This window comes from Myxine glutinosa, chromosome 1 (genome assembly GCF_964187855.1).
Source record: "Myxine glutinosa chromosome 1, kmMyxGlut1.1, whole genome shotgun sequence".
NCBI lineage: Eukaryota > Metazoa > Chordata > Myxini > Myxiniformes > Myxinidae > Myxine > Myxine glutinosa.
The window spans coordinates 277,709,391-277,731,641 of NC_136261.1; the positions used below are offsets into that span (position 1 = coordinate 277,709,391).

At 43.2% G+C, this 22,251-nt stretch overlaps 1 protein-coding gene across 1 annotated transcript in view; it reads left to right on the forward strand.

The window, feature by feature from the left end:
- The window catches only part of ZNF575 (zinc finger protein 575), a 686,770-nt gene that overhangs the window by 392,684 nt on the left and 271,835 nt on the right, over nt 1–22,251 (forward strand). The gene's annotated exons all lie outside the window — the stretch shown is intronic.

Genomic DNA, 22,251 nt, shown 5'->3' on the forward strand with positions numbered 1-22,251 from the left:
CTAACACATCCACCAAACTATCACATCCACCAAACTATCACATCCACCAAACTAACACAGCCACCAAACTATCACATCCACCAAACTAACACACCCACCAAACTATCACATCCGCCAAACTATCACATCCGCCAAACTATCACATCCACCAAACTAACACATCCACCAAACTATCACATTCACCAAACTAACACATCCACCAAACTATCACATCCACCAAACTAACACATCCACCAAACTATCACATCCGTCCGCCAAACTATCACATCCGCCAAACTATCACATCCACCAAACTATCACATCCGCCAAACTATCACATCCACCAAACTATCACATCCGCCAAACTAACACATCCACCAAACTATCACAGCCGCCAAACTATCACATCCGCCAAACTATCACATCCACCAAACTAACACATCCACCAAACTATCACATCCACCAAACTAACACATCCACCAAACTATCACATCCACCAAACTAACACACCCACCAAACTATCACATCCGCCAAACTATCACATCCGCCAAACTATCACATCCACCAAACTAACACATCCACCAAACTATCACATCCACCAAACTAACACATCCGCCAAACTATCACATCCACCAAACTAACACATCCACCAAACTATCACATCCACCAAACTAACACATCCGCCAAACTATCACATCCGCCAAACTATCACATCCGCCAAACTATCACATCCGCCAAACTATCACATCCGCCAAACTATCACATCCGCCAAACTAACACATCCGCCAAACTATCACATCCGCCAAACTATCACATCCGCCAAACTATCACATCCGCCAAACTATCACATCCGCCAAACTATCACATCCGCCAAACTATCACATCCGCCAAACTATCACATCCGCCAAACTATCACATCCGCCAAACTAACACATCCACCAAACCAATACATCCACCAAACCAATACATCCACCAAACCAATACATCCACCAAACCAATACATCCACCAAACAAACACATCCGTCAAACTATCACATTCACCAAACCAATACATCCACCAAACCAATACATCCACCAAACAAACACAGCTGTCAAACTAACACATCTGTCAAACTAACACATCTGCCAAACTATCACATCCGCCAAACTATCACATCCGCCAAACTATCACATCCGCCAAACTATCACATCCGCCAAACTATCACATCCGCCAAACTAACACATCCACCAAACTATCACATCCACCAAACTAACACATCCACCAAACTATCACATCCACCAAACTAACACACCCACCAAACTATCACATCCACCAAACTAACACATTCACCAAACTATCACATCCACCAAACTAACACATCCACCAAACTAACACATCCACCAAACCAATACATCTGCCAAACCAATAAATCAGCCAAACTAACACATCCACCAAACTATCACATCCACCATACTATCACATCCGCCAAACTATCACAACCACCAAACTATCACATCCGCCAAACTATCACATCCGCCAAACTATCACATCCACCAAACTATCACATCCACCAAACTAACACATTCACCAAACTATCACATCCACCAAACTATCACATCCACCAAACTAACACATCCACCAAACTATCACAGCCACCAAACTATCACATCCGCCAAACTATCACATCCACCAAACTATCACATCCACCAAACTATCACATCCACCAAACTATCACATCCGCCAAACTAACACATTCACCAAACTATCACATCCACCAAACTAACACATCCGCCAAACTATCACATCCACCAAATTAACACATCCACCAAACCAATACATCCGCCAAACCAATAAATCAACCAAACTATCACATCCACCAAACTAACACATCCACCAAACTAACACATCCACCAAACTATCATATCCACCAAACTAACACAATCACCAAACTATCACATCCACCAAACTAACACATCCGTCAAACTAACACATCCACCAAACTATCACATCCACCAAACTAACACATCCACCAAACTATCACATCCACAAAACTAACACAACCACCAAACTATCACACCCACCAAACTAACACATACACCAAACCAATACATCTGCCAAACCAATAAATCAGCCAAACTAACACACCCACCAAACTATCACATCCACCAAACTATCACATCCACCAAACTATCACATCCGCCAAACTATCACAACCACCAAACTATCACATCCGCCAAACTAACACATCCACCAAACTATCACATCCGCCAAACTATCACAACCACCAAACTATCACATCCGCCAAACTAACACATTCACCAAACTATCACATCCACCAAACTAACACATCCGCCAAACTATCACATCCACCAAACTAACACATCCACCAAACCAATACATCCGCCAAACCAATAAATCAGCCAAACTAACACATCCGCCAAAGCAACACATCCACCAAACTAACACATCCACCAAACTATCACATCCACCAAACTAACACATCCACCAAACTATCACATCCACCAAACTAACACATCCATCAAACTAACACATCCACCAAACTAACACATCCGTCAAACTAACACATCCACCAAACTATCACATCCACCAAACTATCACATCCGCCAAACTAACACATCCACCAAACTATCACATCCGTCAAACTAACACATCCACCAAACTATCACATCCATCAAACTAACACATCCGCCAAACTATCACATCCACCAAACTAACACATCCACCAAACTATCACATCCACCAAACTAACACATCCACCAAACCAATACATCCGCCAAACCAATACATCCACCAAACAAACACATCTGTCAAACTAACACATCTGTCAAACTAACACATCTGCCAAACTATCACATCCGCCAAACTATCACATCCGCCAAACTATCACATCCGCCAAACTATCACATCCGCCAAACTATCACATCCGCCAAACTATCACATCCACCAAATTAACACATCCACCAAACCAATACATCCGCCAAACCAATAAATCAGCCAAACTAACACATCCGCCAAAGCAACACATCCACCAAACTATCACATCCACCAAACTAACACATCCACCAAATAACACATCCACCAAACTATCACATCCACCAAACTAACACATCCGTCAAACTAACACAGCCACCAAACTATCACATCCACCAAACTATCACATCCGCCAAACTAACACATCCACCAAACGATCACATCCGTCAAACTAACACACCCACCAAACTATCACATCCGTCAAACTAACACATCCGCCAAACTATCACATCCACCAAACTAACACATCCACCAAACTATCACATCCACCAAACTAACACATCCACCAAACTATCACAACCACCAAACTAACACATCCACCAAACTATCATATCCACAAAACTAACACATCCACCAAACTATCACACCCACCAAACTAACACATCCACCAAACCAATACATCTGCCAAACCAATAAATCAGCCAAACTAACACATCCACCAAACTATCACATCCACCAAACTATCACATCCACCAAACTATCACATCCGCCAAACTATCACATCCACCAAACTATCACATCCGCCAAACTAACACATCCACCAAACTATCACATCCACCAAACTATCACATCCACCAAACTAACACATCCACCAAACTATCACATCCACCAAACTAACACATCCACCAAACTATCACATCCGCCAAACTATCACATCCGCCAAACTATCACATCCACCAAACTAACACACCCACCAAACTATCACATCCACCAAACTAACACATCCACCAAACTATCACATCCACCAAACTAACACATCCACCAAACTATCACATCCGTCCGCCAAACTATCACATCCGCCAAACTATCACAACCACCAAACTATCACATCCGCCAAACTAACACATCCACCAAACTATCACAGCCGCCAAAGTATCACATCCGCCAAACTATCACATCCACCAAACTAACACATCCACCAAACTATCACATCCACCAAACTAACACATCCACCAAACTATCACATCCACCAAACTAACACATCCACCAAACTATCACATCCGCCAAACTATCACATCCGCCAAACTATCACATCCACCAAACTAACACATCCACCAAACTATCACATCCACCAAACTAACACATCCGCCAAACTATCACATCCACCAAACTAACACATCCACCAAACTATCACATCCACCAAACTAACACATCCGCCAAACTATCACATCCGCCAAACTATCACATCCGCCAAACTATCACATCCGCCAAACTATCACATCCGCCAAACTATCACATCCGCCAAACTAACACATCTGCCAAACTATCACATCCGCCAAACTATCACATCCGCCAAACTATCACATCCGCCAAACTATCACATCCGCCAAACTATCACATCCGCCAAACTATCACATCCGCCAAACTATCACATCCGCCAAACTATCACATCCGCCAAACTAACACATCCACCAAACCAATACATCCACCAAACCAATACATCCACCAAACCAATACATCCACCAAACCAATACATCCACCAAACAAACACATCCGTCAAACTATCACATTCACCAAACCAATACATCCACCAAACCAATACATCCACCAAACAAACACATCTGTCAAACTAACACATCTGTCAAACTAACACATCTGCCAAACTATCACATCCGCCAAACTATCACATCCGCCAAACTATCACATCCGCCAAACTATCACATCCGCCAAACTATCACATCCGCCAAACTAACACATCCACCAAACTATCACATCCACCAAACTAACACATCCACCAAACTATCACATCCACCAAACTAACACATCCACCAAACTATCACATCCACCAAACTAACACATTCACCAAACTATCACATCCACCAAACTAACACATCCACCAAACTAACACATCCACCAAACCAATACATCTGCCAAACCAATAAATCAGCCAAACTAACACATCCACCAAACTATCACATCCACCATACTATCACATCCGCCAAACTATCACATCCGCCAAACTAACACATCCACCAAACTATCACATCCACCAAACTAACACATCCACCAAACTATCACATCCACCAAACTAACACATCCACCAAACTATCACATCCACCAAACTATCACATCCACCAAACTATCACATCCGCCAAACTAACACATTCACCAAACTATCACATCCACCAAACTAACACATCCGCCAAACTATCACATCCACCAAATTAACACATCCACCAAACCAATACATCCGCCAAACCAATAAATCAACCAAACTATCACATCCACCAAACTAACACATCCACCAAACTAACACATCCACCAAACTATCATATCCACCAAACTAACACAATCACCAAACTATCACATCCACCAAACTAACACATCCGTCAAACTAACACATCCACCAAACTATCACATCCACCAAACTAACACATCCACCAAACTATCACATCCACAAAACTAACACAACCACCAAACTATCACACCCACCAAACTAACACATACACCAAACCAATACATCTGCCAAACCAATAAATCAGCCAAACTAACACACCCACCAAACTATCACATCCACCAAACTATCACATCCACCAAACTATCACATCCGCCAAACTATCACAACCACCAAACTATCACATCCGCCAAACTAACACATCCACCAAACTATCACATCCGCCAAACTATCACAACCACCAAACTATCACATCCGCCAAACTAACACATTCACCAAACTATCACATCCACCAAACTAACACATCCGCCAAACTATCACATCCACCAAACTAACACATCCACCAAACCAATACATCCGCCAAACCAATAAATCAGCCAAACTAACACATCCGCCAAAGCAACACATCCACCAAACTAACACATCCACCAAACTATCACATCCACCAAACTAACACATCCACCAAACTATCACATCCACCAAACTAACACATCCATCAAACTAACACATCCACCAAACTAACACATCCGTCAAACTAACACATCCACCAAACTATCACATCCACCAAACTATCACATCCGCCAAACTAACACATCCACCAAACTATCACATCCGTCAAACTAACACATCCACCAAACTATCACATCCATCAAACTAACACATCCGCCAAACTATCACATCCACCAAACTAACACATCCACCAAACTATCACATCCACCAAACTAACACATCCACCAAACTATCACATCCGTCAAACTAACACATCCACCAAACTATCACATCCATCAAACTAACACATCCGCCAAACTATCACATCCACCAAACTAACACATCCACCAAACTATCACATCCGCCAAACTATCACATCCGCCAAACTATCACATCCACCAAATTAACACATCCACCAAACCAATACATCCGCCAAACCAATAAATCAGCCAAACTAACACATCCGCCAAAGCAACACATCCACCAAACTATCACATCCACCAAACTAACACATCCACCAAATAACACATCCACCAAACTATCACATCCACCAAACTAACACATCCGTCAAACTAACACAGCCACCAAACTATCACATCCACCAAACTATCACAGCCGCCAAACTAACACATCCACCAAACGATCACATCCGTCAAACTAACACACCCACCAAACTATCACATCCGTCAAACTAACACATCCGCCAAACTATCACATCCACCAAACTAACACATCCACCAAACTATCACATCCACCAAACTAACACATCCACCAAACTATCACATCCACCAAACTAACACATCCACCAAACTATCATATCCACAAAACTAACACATCCACCAAACTATCACACCCACCAAACTAACACATCCACCAAACCAATACATCTGCCAAACCAATAAATCAGCCAAACTAACACATCCACCAAACTATCACATCCACCAAACTATCACATCCACCAAACTATCACATCCGCCAAACTATCACATCCACCAAACTAACACATCCGTCAAACTAACACAGCCACCAAACTATCACATCCACCAAACTATCACATCCGCCAAACTAACACATCCACCAAACGATCACATCCGTCAAACTAACACACCCACCAAACTATCACATCCGTCAAACTAACACATCCGCCAAACTATCACATCCACCAAACTAACACATCCACCAAACTATCACATCCACCAAACTAACACATCCACCAAACTATCACATCCACCAAACTAACACATCCACCAAACTATCATATCCACAAAACTAACACATCCACCAAACTATCACACCCACCAAACTAACACATCCACCAAACCAATACATCTGCCAAACCAATAAATCAGCCAAACTAACACATCCACCAAACTATCACATCCACCAAACTATCACATCCACCAAACTATCACATCCGCCAAACTATCACATCCACCAAACTATCACATCCACCAAACTATCACATCCACCAAACTAACACATCCACCAAACTATCACATCCACCAAACTAACACATCCACCAAACTATCACATCCGCCAAACTATCACATCCGCCAAACTATCACATCCACCAAACTAACACATCCACCAAACTATCACATCCACCAAACTAACACATCCACCAAACTATCACATCCACCAAACTAACACATCCACCAAACTATCACATCCGTCCGCCAAACTATCACATCCGCCAAACTATCACAACCACCAAACTATCACATCCGCCAAACTAACACATCCACCAAACTATCACAGCCGCCAAACTATCACATCCGCCAAACTATCACATCCACCAAACTAACACATCCACCAAACTATCACATCCACCAAACTAACACATCCACCAAACTATCACATCCACCAAACTAACACATCCACCAAACTATCACATCCGCCAAACTATCACATCCGCCAAACTATCACATCCACCAAACTAACACATCCACCAAACTATCACATCCACCAAACTAACACATCCGCCAAACTATCACATCCACCAAACTAACACATCCACCAAACTATCACATCCACCAAACTAACACATCCGCCAAACTATCACATCCGCCAAACTATCACATCCGCCAAACTATCACATCCGCCAAACTATCACATCCGCCAAACTATCACATCCGCCAAACTAACACATCTGCCAAACTATCACATCCGCCAAACTATCACATCCGCCAAACTATCACATCCGCCAAACTATCACATCCGCCAAACTATCACATCCGCCAAACTATCACATCCGCCAAACTATCACATCCGCCAAACTAACACATCCACCAAACCAATACATCCACCAAACCAATACATCCACCAAACCAATACATCCACCAAACCAATACATCCACCAAACAAACACATCCGTCAAACTATCACATTCACCAAACCAATACATCCACCAAACCAATACATCCACCAAACAAACACATCTGTCAAACTAACACATCTGTCAAACTAACACATCTGCCAAACTATCACATCCACCAAACTAACACATCCGTCAAACTAACACAGCCACCAAACTATCACATCCACCAAACTATCACATCCGCCAAACTAACACATCCACCAAACTATCACATCCGTCAAACTAACACATCCACCAAACTATCACATCCGTCAAACTAACACATCCGCCAAACTATCACAGCCACCAAACTAACACATCCACCAAACTATCACATCCACCAAACTAACACATCCACCAAACTATCACATCCACCAAACTATCACATCCGCCAAACTATCACATCCACCAAACTATCACAGCCACCAAACTATCACAGCCACCAAACTAACACATCCACCAAACTATCACATCCGCCAAACTAACACATCCACCAAACTATCACACCCACCAAACTATCACATCCGCCAAACTATCACACCACCAAACTATCACAACCACCAAACTATCACATCCACCAAACTATCACATCCACCAAACTAACACATCCACCAAACTATCACATCCGCCAAACTAACACATCCACCAAACTATCACAGCCACCAAACGATCACATCCGCCAAACTATCACATCCACCAAACTATCACATCCACCAAACTATCACATCCACCAAACTATCACATCCACCAAACTATCACATCCACCAAACTATCACATCCGCCAAACTAACACATCCACCAAACTATCACATCCACCAAACTAACACATCCGCCAAACTATCACATCCACCAAATTAACACATCCACCAAACCAATACATCCGCCAAACCAATAAATCAGCCAAACTAACACATCCGCCAAACTATCACATCCACCAAACTATCACATCCACCAAACTATCACATCCACCAAACTAACACATCCACCAAACTATCACATCCGTCAAACTAACACATCCACCAAACTATCACATCCATCAAACTAACACATCCGCCAAACTATCACATCCACCAAACTAACACATTCACCAAACTATCACATCCACCAAACTAACACATCCGCCAAACTATCACATCCACCAAATTAACACATCCACCAAACCAATACATCCGCCAAACCAATAAATCAGCCAAACTAACACATCCGCCAAAGCAACACATCCACCAAACTATCACATCCACCAAACTAACACATCCGTCAAACTAACACATCCACCAAACTATCACATCCACCAAACTATCACATCCGCCAAACTATCACATCCACCAAACTAACACATCCGCCAAACTATCACATCCACCAAATTAACACATCCACCAAACCAATACATCCGCCAAACCAATAAATCAGCCAAACTAACACATCCGCCAAAGCAACACATCCACCAAACTATCACATCCACCAAACTAACACATCCACCAAACTATCACAGTCACCAAACTAACACATCCACCAAACCAATACATCTGCCAAACCAATAAATCAGCCAAACTAACACATCCACCAAACTATCACATCCACCAAACTATCACATCCACCAAACTATCACATCTGCCAAACTATCACAACCACCAAACTATCACATCCGCCAAACTAACACATCCACCAAACTATCACATCCACCAAACTATCACAGCCACCAAACTAACACATCCACCAAACTATCACATCCACCAAACTAACACATCCACCAAACTATCACATCCGCCAAACTATCACATCCGCCAAACTATCACATCCACCAAACTAACACATCCACCAAACTATCACATACACCAAACTAACACATCCACCAAACTATCACATCCACCAAACTAACACATCCACCAAACTATCACATCCGTCCGCCAAACTATCACATCCGCCAAACTATCACATCCGCCAAACTAACACATCCGCCAAACTATCACATCCGCCAAACTATCACATCCGCCAAACTATGACATCCACCAAACTAACACATACGCCAAACTATCACATCCGCCAAACTAACACATCCACCAAACTATCACAGCCACCAAACTAACACATCCACCAAACTATCACATCCGCCAAACTATCACATCCACCAAACTATCACATCCACCAAACTATCACATCCGCCAAACTATCACATCCGCCAAACTATCACATCCACCAAACTAACACATCCGCCAAACTATCACATCCGCCAAACTATCACAGCCACCAAACTAACACATCCACCAAACTATCACATCCACCAAACTAACACATCCGCCAAACTATCACAGCCACCAAACTAACACATCCGCCAAACTATCACATCCGCCAAACTATCACATCCGCCAAACTATCACATCCGCCAAACTAACACATCCGCCAAACTAACACATCCGCCAAACTATCACATCCGCCAAACTATCACATCCGCCAAACTATCACATCCGCCAAACTATCACATCCGCCAAACTATCACAACCGCCAAACTATCACATCCGCCAAACTATCACATCCGCCAAACTATCACAGCCGCCAAACTATCACATCCGCCAAACTATCACATCCACCAAACTAACACATCCGCCAAACTATCACATCCACCAAACTATCACATCCGCCAAACTATCACAGCCACCAAACTAACACATCCGCCAAACTATCACATTCACCAAACTAACACATCCGCCAAACTATCACAGCCACCAAACTAACACATCCGCCAAACTATCACATCCACCAAACTAACACATCCGCCAAACTATCACATTCACCAAACTATCACAGCCGCCAAACTATCACATCCGCCAAACTATCACATCCGCCAAACTATCACAGCCGCCAAACTATCACATCCGCCAAACTATCACATCCACCAAACTAACACATCCGCCAAACTATCACATCCACCAAACTATCACATCCGCCAAACTATCACAGCCACCAAACTAACACATCCGCCAAACTATCACATTCACCAAACTAACACATCCGCCAAACTATCACAGCCACCAAACTAACACATCCGCCAAACTATCACATCCACCAAACTAACACATCCGCCAAACTATCACATTCACCAAACTATCACATCCACCAAACTATCACATCCGCCAAACTAACACATCCGCCAAACTATCACATCCGCCAAACTATCACAGCCGCCAAACTATCACATCCGCCAAACTAACACATCCGCCAAACTATCACATCCACCAAACTAACACATCCGCCAAACTATCACATCCACCAAACTATCACAGCCGCCAAACTATCACATCCGCCAAACTATCACATCCACCAAACTAACACATCCGCCAAACTATCACAGCCACCAAACTAACACATCCGCCAAACTATCACATCCGCCAAACTATCACATCCGCCAAACTATCACAGCCGCCAAACTATCACATCCGCCAAACTAACACATCCGCCAAACTATCACATCCGCCAAACTATCACATCCGCCAAACTATCACATCCGCCAAACTATCACATCCGCCAAACGATCACATCCGCCAAACGATCACATCCGCCAAACTATCACATCCGCCAAACTATCACATCCGCCAAACTATCACATCCGCCAAACTATCACATCCGCCAAACTATCACATCCGCCAAACTATCACATCCGCCAAACTATCACATCCGCCAAACTATCACAGCCGCCAAACTATCACATCCGCCAAACTAACACATCCGCCTAACTATCACATCCACCAAACTATCACATCCGCCAAACTATCACATCCGCCAAACTATCACATCCGCCAAACTATCACATCCGCCAAACGATCACATCCGCCAAACGATCACATCCGCCAAACTATCACATCCGCCAAACTATCACATCCGCCAAACTATCACATCCGCCAAACTATCACATCCGCCAAACTATCACATCCACCAAACTAACACATCCACCAAACCAATACATCCACCAAACCAATACATCCACCAAACAAACACATCCATCAAACTATCACATCCACCAAACCAATACATCCACCAAACCAATACATCCACCAAACTAATACATCCACCAAACAAACACATCCGTCAAACTATCACATTCACCAAACCAATACATCCACCAAACTAATACATCCACCAAACAAACACATCTGTCAAACTATCACATTCACCAAACCAATACAGCCACCAAACTAATACATCCACCAAACAAACACATCTGTCAAACTATCACATTCACCAAACCAATACAGCCACCAAACTAATACATCCACCAAACAAACACATCTGTCAAACTATCACATTCACCAAACCAATACATCCACCAAACAAACACATCTGTCAAACTAACACATCAACCTGTTGGGGCGAGAGCCAGATCTCTCTTTGAAGATGCCGCACTCAGACCCCAAAGGAACCCCCATTGATTCAATGAGGGCTTTTCCTGATAAAGGCTTTATTTGATTAAAAACAGCCTGGTGCGGTTGGGGTGCCGGCTTGGGATCCTAGGATCCTGGGTTCGAATCCCGGCGGATCGCTCAATAAACGCCAGGGGGGTTGACTCAGCCTGTTCATCCTTCTGATGTCGGCAAATTGAGTCCTAGTTCACTGGTAATTCCGTGTTTGTCACAAGAGGCGACTGACAGGGTTGGTGGGAGGAAGGGCATCCGGCCATAAAACATTGCTTCAAAAAAGGGGACCACGGTGACCGAAAAAGGCCAACCCCTGCTCTGTGGGGAAAAATGGCCTCTAAAGGTGGTGTGTATATGTATATAAGCAGAATCCCATGGTAAAAAAATACCACTGGAAATTTTTTTCAAAAAGGAATCTTTTTAGCCGCGTCGCAGGTTGTTGTTGTTACCACCGCCCTTCTTCTTCTTCTTCTTCTTCTTGCGGAGAAGACAAAACCTCAAAGCTCCACCCATTCTGGGAACCATAGCTCCACCCATTGTGGGAGAGGCTTCATATAAACAAATATCCACCATTTTATTAACTCGCATAGCTTTGAGGCCTGTTTTGTAGGCCCGTGGTGTCTTCCTCTCACACAGTTTTCTTTCAAATCAAATTCGATATATCATTTCATTTTTCACAGTCGCTAACATAGTTTTAGACTCGGTTGAAAAAAAAACGGGAAGAAAATCCGATGAAAGTTGCCCTTTATAGAACGAAATGAATTCTCAAAGGCCTGTAACTTCAAATCCATTGAGATATATTTTTTTTAAATCGCGGCATGTTTAGTCATACACCGCCCGAAATAAGAGACGGGAAAATGCCGAGATATATATATTTTGTTTAAATCGCGGCATGCTCAGTCATACACCGCCCGAAATAACAGACGGGAAAATGCCGAGATATATTAAAAATTCGTCCATTTGATGACAATCGTCACGATGAAATATTTAATTTATACGTCGTCACAATAATGTGGAGAGAGGAGCATAGCTTCGTTCACGTGTCGCCACACACGGGAAATTGCCGAGATATATATTTTTTTCAATCGCGGCATGGTCAGTCATACACCGCCTGAAATAACAGATGGGAAAATGCCGAGATATATTAAAAATTCGTCCATTTGATGACAATCGTCACGATGAAATATTTAATTTATACGTCGTCACAATAATGTGGAGAGAGGAGCATAGCTTCGTTCACGTGTCGCCACACACGGGAAATTGCCGAGATATATATTTTTTTCAATCGCGGCATGGTCAGTCATACACCGCCTGAAATAACAGACGGGAAAATGCCGAGATATATTAAAAATTCGTCGCCACACACAGGAAATTGCCGAGATATATTTTCACTTTGCACAAAAATAACATCAAGTAATCGAATCAATAGGAATGTCCTGTGCCTATAACATCGACGTTATAGGCACAGCTGCATCTAGGCATTGTGTATCATCGACGCGGCTTTTGTTTTAATTAAAACTTTTTGTACTTGTTACTCTTGTGCTGGTCGAAAGAGTTCAAAATTGGAGGTTCAATAATGAATGTCTTAAGTTGTTGTTTGCACCTGATGCTTCACGAAAATAATTGAGTAAAATTAGTTTACCAACTCATTGATTTATTTTAAAAATTTGATTTGGTAAACTTACCATGGATTATATGAAGATCATTTTGGGCTTAAGGAATGAAGTGCAGATCTTGTTCCAGTCCACAAAGTCTTGTTCCAGTTTTAAAGTGTTATTACAACCAAACCAAAAGAGATACAATGATGAGCTTTTTTGCATTTGTCACATGATTCATAAAGTTTATTGTGTCCCTCAGTACACCTCAACATGTGCACCTTTAGTGGCACTTAGCACATCCAAGCGATAAATCCACTTCAATTCAGGTGTCGGCCAATATATCCCTCCCCACACTTGAGGTTGTCCTTGCACGAAATGTTTCAAGGTCAGCAAGAGAGGTTTGAACAATCCTTGACATATCCCCACTAGAAGTCTAAGGGTGTCGTATCTGGAGACCGTGTAGCTCACCATGTACAATCTGGGACTGCGCCACCACGTTCAGAATAAATGTGATTTTCTCTGCAACTGTTTGTCAGATTGACAGGAAATTTCCACCATAGGTGCAGCTCCTCCTGTAGATTTTTGAAAAGGATAATTATGATGTCGTAGGTCACGTGGTTGGGCGCCATATTGGAAAAACCGAAAAACTTTGCACCTCTATCTCCGAAAGTGCTATATAGAAAAATTTGAGACATGGCTCATTGTAAAGAACTCTCCATGGAGAATAGAATATGTTAATGATGATGTCATAGGTAACTCCATTATGACGTCATAATTCGACAAGTACAAAACTTCATCCAACCAAGATGAAATTTATTGAGTGTCATCCATGGATAAATTGGTGGAGGAAAAAAATAGTGATGACGTCATCGGTCACGTGGTTCGGCCGTCATATTTGTTTTAACACAAAAGTCTTAAAAAGCACTGAAACACGTCCTGGCAAGGGTCTGCAGTCTGATTGCTCTTTCTTGTTTACAACTGATTTTTTACATTATAATTTTCCTGTAGATTTGGATTCATTTGAAACAACTTTTGCTTAACATTTTTCTGCGCTCCAAGGAGCGTTTCTGTTATGTGGTTCAGAGTTGGACAGACAGACAGTATTAGCTTATTATGTATATGTCGACAGATGATTAATACCATGTCAGCCCAACTTTCGTGGGCCATTTCAGGTGGTGATATTTCAACAAAGTGATACTTTTCTCTGACACTGATTTTTTTTTAGCACCACACCACCAGAGGACGCAATTTCAGCTACATACATACATACTGCTACATTATATACTGTTGCGTTTCTGAGAAAGTGTACATATATGATTAATAAAGGTTAAAGGTTTGCCCCCATAGTTAGTCCACATGCAACACGTAGGCCACCTTAGAACGTTCGTTATTTCATAGTATATGTGAGATAAGGACATTTCCAACAGTGATACCTGCGTTGTGTAGAACCACCGTTTAGAGGCCATTTTTCCCCGCAAAGCGAGGGTTGGCCTTTTCGGGGACCGTGGTAGTTGTTGTTTTTTGGTCCCCTTTTTGAAGCAAAGTTTAATGTTGAAGTTGTGTAAAAGAAATAAATAAGAGTAGGCCCCGTTCATTTTGCAGCCCACCCTCCAATCGACCTCATTAGGCACCATCCAGTCTTTGCCCCATTCCCCATTGCGCACCATCCAGTCTGCGCCCCATTGCCCCTCGCATTAGGATGCTCAAACCAGCCAGATGCCACGAGGTAAGGCCTGAAAAGGGGGCGGAGCACGAGGTCGGGGTCTGGCCACGTCAAGCAGACGTCAAGGGCGGAGCCGGTAAGACCCCAACAACCAACCAGGGCTCGGTGGGCATGGCTTAAGGGGCGTGGTGAGAGCGTGGCTGGGACATTCCAGAGGGTTCGCTGGGCGGCGCTATATAACCACGAGCACAAAGCCCTTCGAGAGGACTGACGCAACTGCAATCGTTGTAAGGGACTGTCCAGGACTTGCACAATTTGCGCTTTGCATAAAGATTTTCACGTTTGGCATTGGTGAAAGGACTCGCTGGGGGAACTTTGATTGTGCAAGGGCTCGAGGACTTTGTGTGGGAAAGCGCCATTGTTGAGGACTGGTTGGGAGAGGCGCTGTTATACTGACTGATTGCAAGGACTCATTGAGGATTTGGCTTTGGGCTTGCTGGGAACGCATATAAAGCACCGACATTTCTATTACGTACGTGGCCGTGAGCCTGATCCCCCCCACCGCCAGCCCAGCTTACCGATCCCCCCCATATTATTGTCCGCTCTGCGTCAACGACACACGAGGAACGCCGCCGGTTGCTCAACCCTCTTCGTCCTACCATCTTCTTCGCGGGCGAGTCGGGGACCGGAGCGAGCTGTGGACGCCATTCCTTGGACCATCGCCTGACCACCTACAAACCCCGTGTGAGTTAGTCTGAGAGTGTGACTGAGTGTGAAGCGGGCCCGTGTCCAGGGATAAGTTAAGACTGTCATTAAGGCTGCACTGTGTGTACTTCTCCTTCTTTCTGTGTAAATAATTAATAAATCAATTGTTCCTCCTTTTCCTCTTGATTCGAGCGTTTTAGTGATTTCTCCATTGGGTAAACGTGGCACGATTAGGAACCGCTCAAATCGGGTTAGTTCCTGTTAACGGCCTGAATCGCGGCTCGCTATCACTCGGCGTGTCCACTAAAACCGTGGTTCAGGCGGGGTTATTTCCTTGCTTCCTGGGAGGCGCTGGTAATTAGGTAATAGGAATAATTCGGCCTACCACCCTATTCAGCGCTGACCGGAAGGAACGTCATAGCCCCGGATCGCGTCGGCTAGATAAAAGACAAGGGGATTAATCCCCCCCCTTGGTAAAGGGAAAGGCCGACGTTTGAGATCCGCAACAATACAGATACCGAGATTATGCCCCTGTTGGGGGACTATTTTAAGATGGTTCAGCGGACGTGAAGAGCCCATGGTGATAATCATTAATATAATCAGTCTGTCTCCTTCAGCTTGCTTGAATCACATACCCCTCTCTGGGGAAGATAGTTTGTGTCCTCCAAGTACTGGACATACAGATTTCTTTCCCACATGAATAAATTATCCAAACTCCTCAGGGGCGTCATAACAATGTTGTGCCGAATAGTGGACGGAGGTCAATACAAGCAAAAGCAAACTAGAAGCAGCAAAGATTGCATACCCACACCCACACTTGTTTCGTGTAGTTGTATGGTACATATTGTCGTGTCACTGGCGATTAAGACCACCGGATGATGGATAACCGAACCAACTTGAACTCCCGAGGTAGCACCCAAATATGGCAATTATCGCGCGCGAGAGATGGAAGGCTGCGAGGCATTTATCTGAACGAAAAGAAACACGGGGTTATTCCCGAACCCACAAAACATGCAAACAAGACGGTAATTCAACAATAATGATTTAATGAAAATAAAGCAAGGGGTGAAATATGTTGGAGGAGCAGGGGGTGAAACATTCTGTGCTGACAAACAGACAAACAAATGGACAAAATGCAATACCGACTCCTTTGGTGAGAGTAATGAGAAGCTAAAGAAAGCTTAGAAAAGAGCCCCAACACTCCTTTAAAATAGTGTACAATGATAGCCAAATCAGCAGGTTGATGCATTGAACAAAACCTTTTCTATGTCAAACTCCTTCAGTTGTTCAGCAGCATAAGAGAATGAGTGACAACAAGCACATCAGAATTATGCAGTAGCTGGGCATTTGATGATATGTTGAAAAGATACGAGTATTGCAGTGCAGTGACCTGGCAGTACAATCTCGATCTCAAATGAAGAAGCTCTTAAAGACGAGGACACAATATCAAGTGCAGAGGCGAGAGAAGGCCAATCCTTTTACAACAGGGCAGAACGCAGTCCCTTTATTTTCTGGATAGCCCCGCTATATGAGTTCCTATTACACCACTCTTCGTTAAGTAGTTTGAATTTTTCAGCTTACCCTTTCAGCATTTGCACCTCCCCATTCCCAAGAGGTCGCAAAGGCACAGGAGGCATGCAGGAAAATGTTTGGAGAACGCTTGGATTTGGAAGAGCCGTTACATACCGTCAGAGAGCGGTATTCAGGATTGCAAAGCAGATAGCGAAAGAGAGGTGTGATGTGATGGGGGTGAGTTGCTTGAAGGATGAAGTGGGACAAATCGTTGTGGACCCAGATGGAATTAAAGGAAGATGGAAGAGATATATGGAAATACTGTTGAATGCAGAGAATGAATGGGACGACAACATAGAGTAATCCAGTTTTAGGACCGGCAGAGAAAATAACCGAGAAGGAAGTTGAGGAAGCGATAAAAGCAATGAAGAGTAGAAAAGCGGGAGGGCCGACGGGAGTTGTGGGAGATATGTTGAAGGCAGCGGGAAATTGGGGTGTGAAGAGAATGACAGAGATCTGCAATCTGGTGGTGAAAGAAGGCCGCATTCCAGTGGATTGGGAACTGAGTACCCTCGTCCCTCTATACAAGGGGAAAGGTGACCCTCTGGACTGTGGCTTGTATCGAGCGATAAAGTTATTGGAGCATGGAATGATTGTATTGGAAAGGGTGTTGGAGAGGAGGATAAGGAAGAAAGTGAAGATTGACGAAATGCAGTTTGGATTTATGCCAGGAAGAGGAACGACAGACACACTTTTTATTGTGAGGCAGTTGCAGGAGAAGTATATGGAGAAGAGGAAGAAGTTGTTTCTTGGGTTTGTTGATCTGGAGAAAGCATTCGATAGGGTTCCACATGAAGTAGTGACATGGCAATTGAGGAAGTTAGGAGTGGAGGAATGGTTGATCAGAGTAGTGATGGCAATGCACAAAAGAGCGCGCACAGCTGTAAGGACGAAGGATGGGAACAGTGGTGAGTTTGAGGTTAAGGTGGGAGTGCATCAGGGGTCAGTACTAAGTCCACTACTATTTGTAGCTGTGATGGAGGTGCTGGCTCAGAACGTAAAGGAGGGTTTACCGTGGGAGTTGTTGTATGCAGATGATCTGGTGTTGATTGCAGAAAGTATGGATGAACTGAAGGAGAAGATGAACAAGTGGAAGGAATGTATGGAGACAAAAGGTCTGAAGGTGAATATCGGAAAAACGAAGGTGATGGCAAGTGGTAAAGCATGTGGTGAGGTGGAAAGAACTGGGAAGTGGCCGTGTGCTGTGTGCAGGTAGGGTGTCGGAGTGAAAGCCATTCAATGTACAATGTGCGCTGTGGGTTCATCAAAAATGTAGTGGTTTGAGAGGGTCATTAACCAGTGTGGCAGCTACATTCAAGTGTAAGGTGTGCACAGAGGGAGCTGCAGATGGAGGAAATGTTGAGTTGGATCTTGGAGATGGCATGAAGCTGGAAGGTGTGAAAACATTTTGTTACCTTGGAGACATGCTGAATGGAGAAGGTGGATCAGACTCGACAACGGTTGCTCGAGTGAGATGTGTATGGAAGAAGTTTTGGGAACTGAGTGGCGTGCTGACGAGGAGGGGAGTGTCATTGAAGCTGAAGGGAAAGGTGTATGCTGCATGTGTGAGAATTGTTATGATTTATGGGAGTGAGACATGGGTAATGAACGTAGAGCAGCAACGAAGGCTGGAAAGGGTGGAAATGCGAATGGTTCGGTGGATGTGTGGAGTATCGTTGAGAGAGAGGAAGACAAATGATGAATTGCGAAAGATGATGGGAATAGAGCCTGTAATGGATGCTATGAAGAGAAACAGGTTGAGATGGTTTGGTCATGTGTTGAGGAAGGATGAAAGTGACTGGTTGAAAAGTGATGGAAATGAATGTAGAATGGAGTAGAGGACGGGGAAGACCGAGAAAGACTTGGCTGAAGATGGTCGAAGAAGAAATGCGGGCAAGGGGATTAACAAGGAGAGATGCAGAAAATAGGGCAAAATGGAAAACATTGTCATGGGGACCGCAAGGCTAACCCCTGCTCTTGCAGGGAAAATGGCCTTAAAATGCCTGTTGTTGTTGTTGTTGTATTCCCATTGAGTGGATGTCAAGTTGGATTGGTGGCCTGAAGGATCTTCACGTATCTTGATCTTTGTTTGCAGCAGGATGGACAAGTTGTGGATAGGGTTTTTGTCGTCTGATCTCAGACTCAGAACTCCCACATATGTCACATTCAGAACAAGGCATTGCGCCATGTACTTTTACATTAATTACAGATATTTGGAGACTGGATAAACCAACACAGTATATGCGATTTAAACCTGACATCTAAACAGTAACTATGTTCAGATGGGAGTAACAAACAGGCCCAACAAAACTATTCTGCCAAACTATCAGCATGGTGTTCAGCCAGAGGGAAAGCAATGTTTTGGGTGTATTTGGCATATGAGACGAGGAAACTAGATAGCTCAAATGTAGTGTACTAACCTTTGAACTGTGTTATCAGGATTTGATTCGAAACTGTCCTGGCGTTTTTGCAAACAGGGCACTCAAACAATGAAAATGCCGTCTTTCGAAGAGGATGTCTTATGCTTGTTGTCATTTGCTGCTGGAAGTTAAATATCCCAAGTATCTTTTGCAAAGAAAGGTATTTGGGCCTGAGCGGGATCGCCACATCCCCAGAAATGATGTAACTGCATCATACGACTGAATGCGCAAATGGGAAATGAATTAATAAAGGGAGGTGGGCAGAGGGATTGTAAAACACAATGGTGTTTATTACAATAACGACATCTAACACAATGAAATGTAAAGTAAATAAAACTAAAATCCACACAAAGGGATCAAACTTTATTGTAGTTTTCTCCATTGTGTGTGAAAAACTACCCCTGATCTGATAGTCTTTTGCAATGCAATATTTGAAGCACAAGTATTATCGATCGATCTCCTAAACTGCATCAACATTCTTCATTATTATTATTGCCTCAAATCCATGCATTTCCTTCACATTAACAAAACTTTAGATTCTGCATACATACCATGAGATCATGAAAGAAGCGAAACCAACATTTTATCCATTGTCACTAACAAACTTCGTTTTAAAATGTTTGCTTTAGCTGCTGCATCATGCACAGGTTAAGCTTTTATAGTCGTCTGATACATATATATATATAATATATATATATGTAGATATGTTTTAAAAATTTCACTTTCATGTGCAAGCGAAATGGTGTTCCTTCATCACATGGACACAATTAAAAATAAGGTAATTTCACGTGTAAATCAGGCTTTGATATGAAAGAATAAACCTCCCAAACTCAAAAATCACTGCTCACCTTCACTCTTTCATTCCTCTTTTCCCCCGCCTCTGGAACAAACTCCTGCACTCTCTTCAATCCCACTCCTCCCTCCAGGTCTTCAAAACAGCTGTTCGCCACCATCTCTTATCTTCCCCCATTCAAAACCTTGATCTTTCTTTCACCCCCAACCCACATCAAATTCCGTTTTCTTTCCTGAAAGTCCAAGTAGTGTCCATCTTGTTTATCCCTTGTACCCCACCCCAGCTCTCTCCCTTCCACAGATCTCCTGATGTCCCTGTTCTCCACTGTTGTTGTACCTCCCTCTCTCTCCCCCTCTTGTCTCTTGCTCCCTTTATTATATGTTCTATGTGCTACCTCTTATACGAGCCTCGACTTGATCGACAAAAAAAGAAGATAAAACATCCTTTTTTCCACTGGTTTTGGCATGAAGTCTTCACATGATTCTCCAATTTAAATAAAATGACAATCACTCAAATTGTTCAAATAAAGTACAACAGGTCATCATCAGACTTTTACCGTTGGCAGATGTCATGACAAATAGCCAGACAACACCAAGGGACTGATGTCCATGTATACATCATTACATGATTAGGTGCCCTTACTTATGCACCTCCCAACTTCCTTCCCCCTTTACTGCTCTCCTCAATTCATCTTTTTCCAATTTTCCCGTTTGTAAGCATACAATAAAATATATATAGATAGACCACATGGCTTCCTAATGAAGATAAACAGCTGGCACATTGTTTGAGCAATAATATAATTTAAAATAAAGTGAAAATAATCAGTCATACAGCACCACAA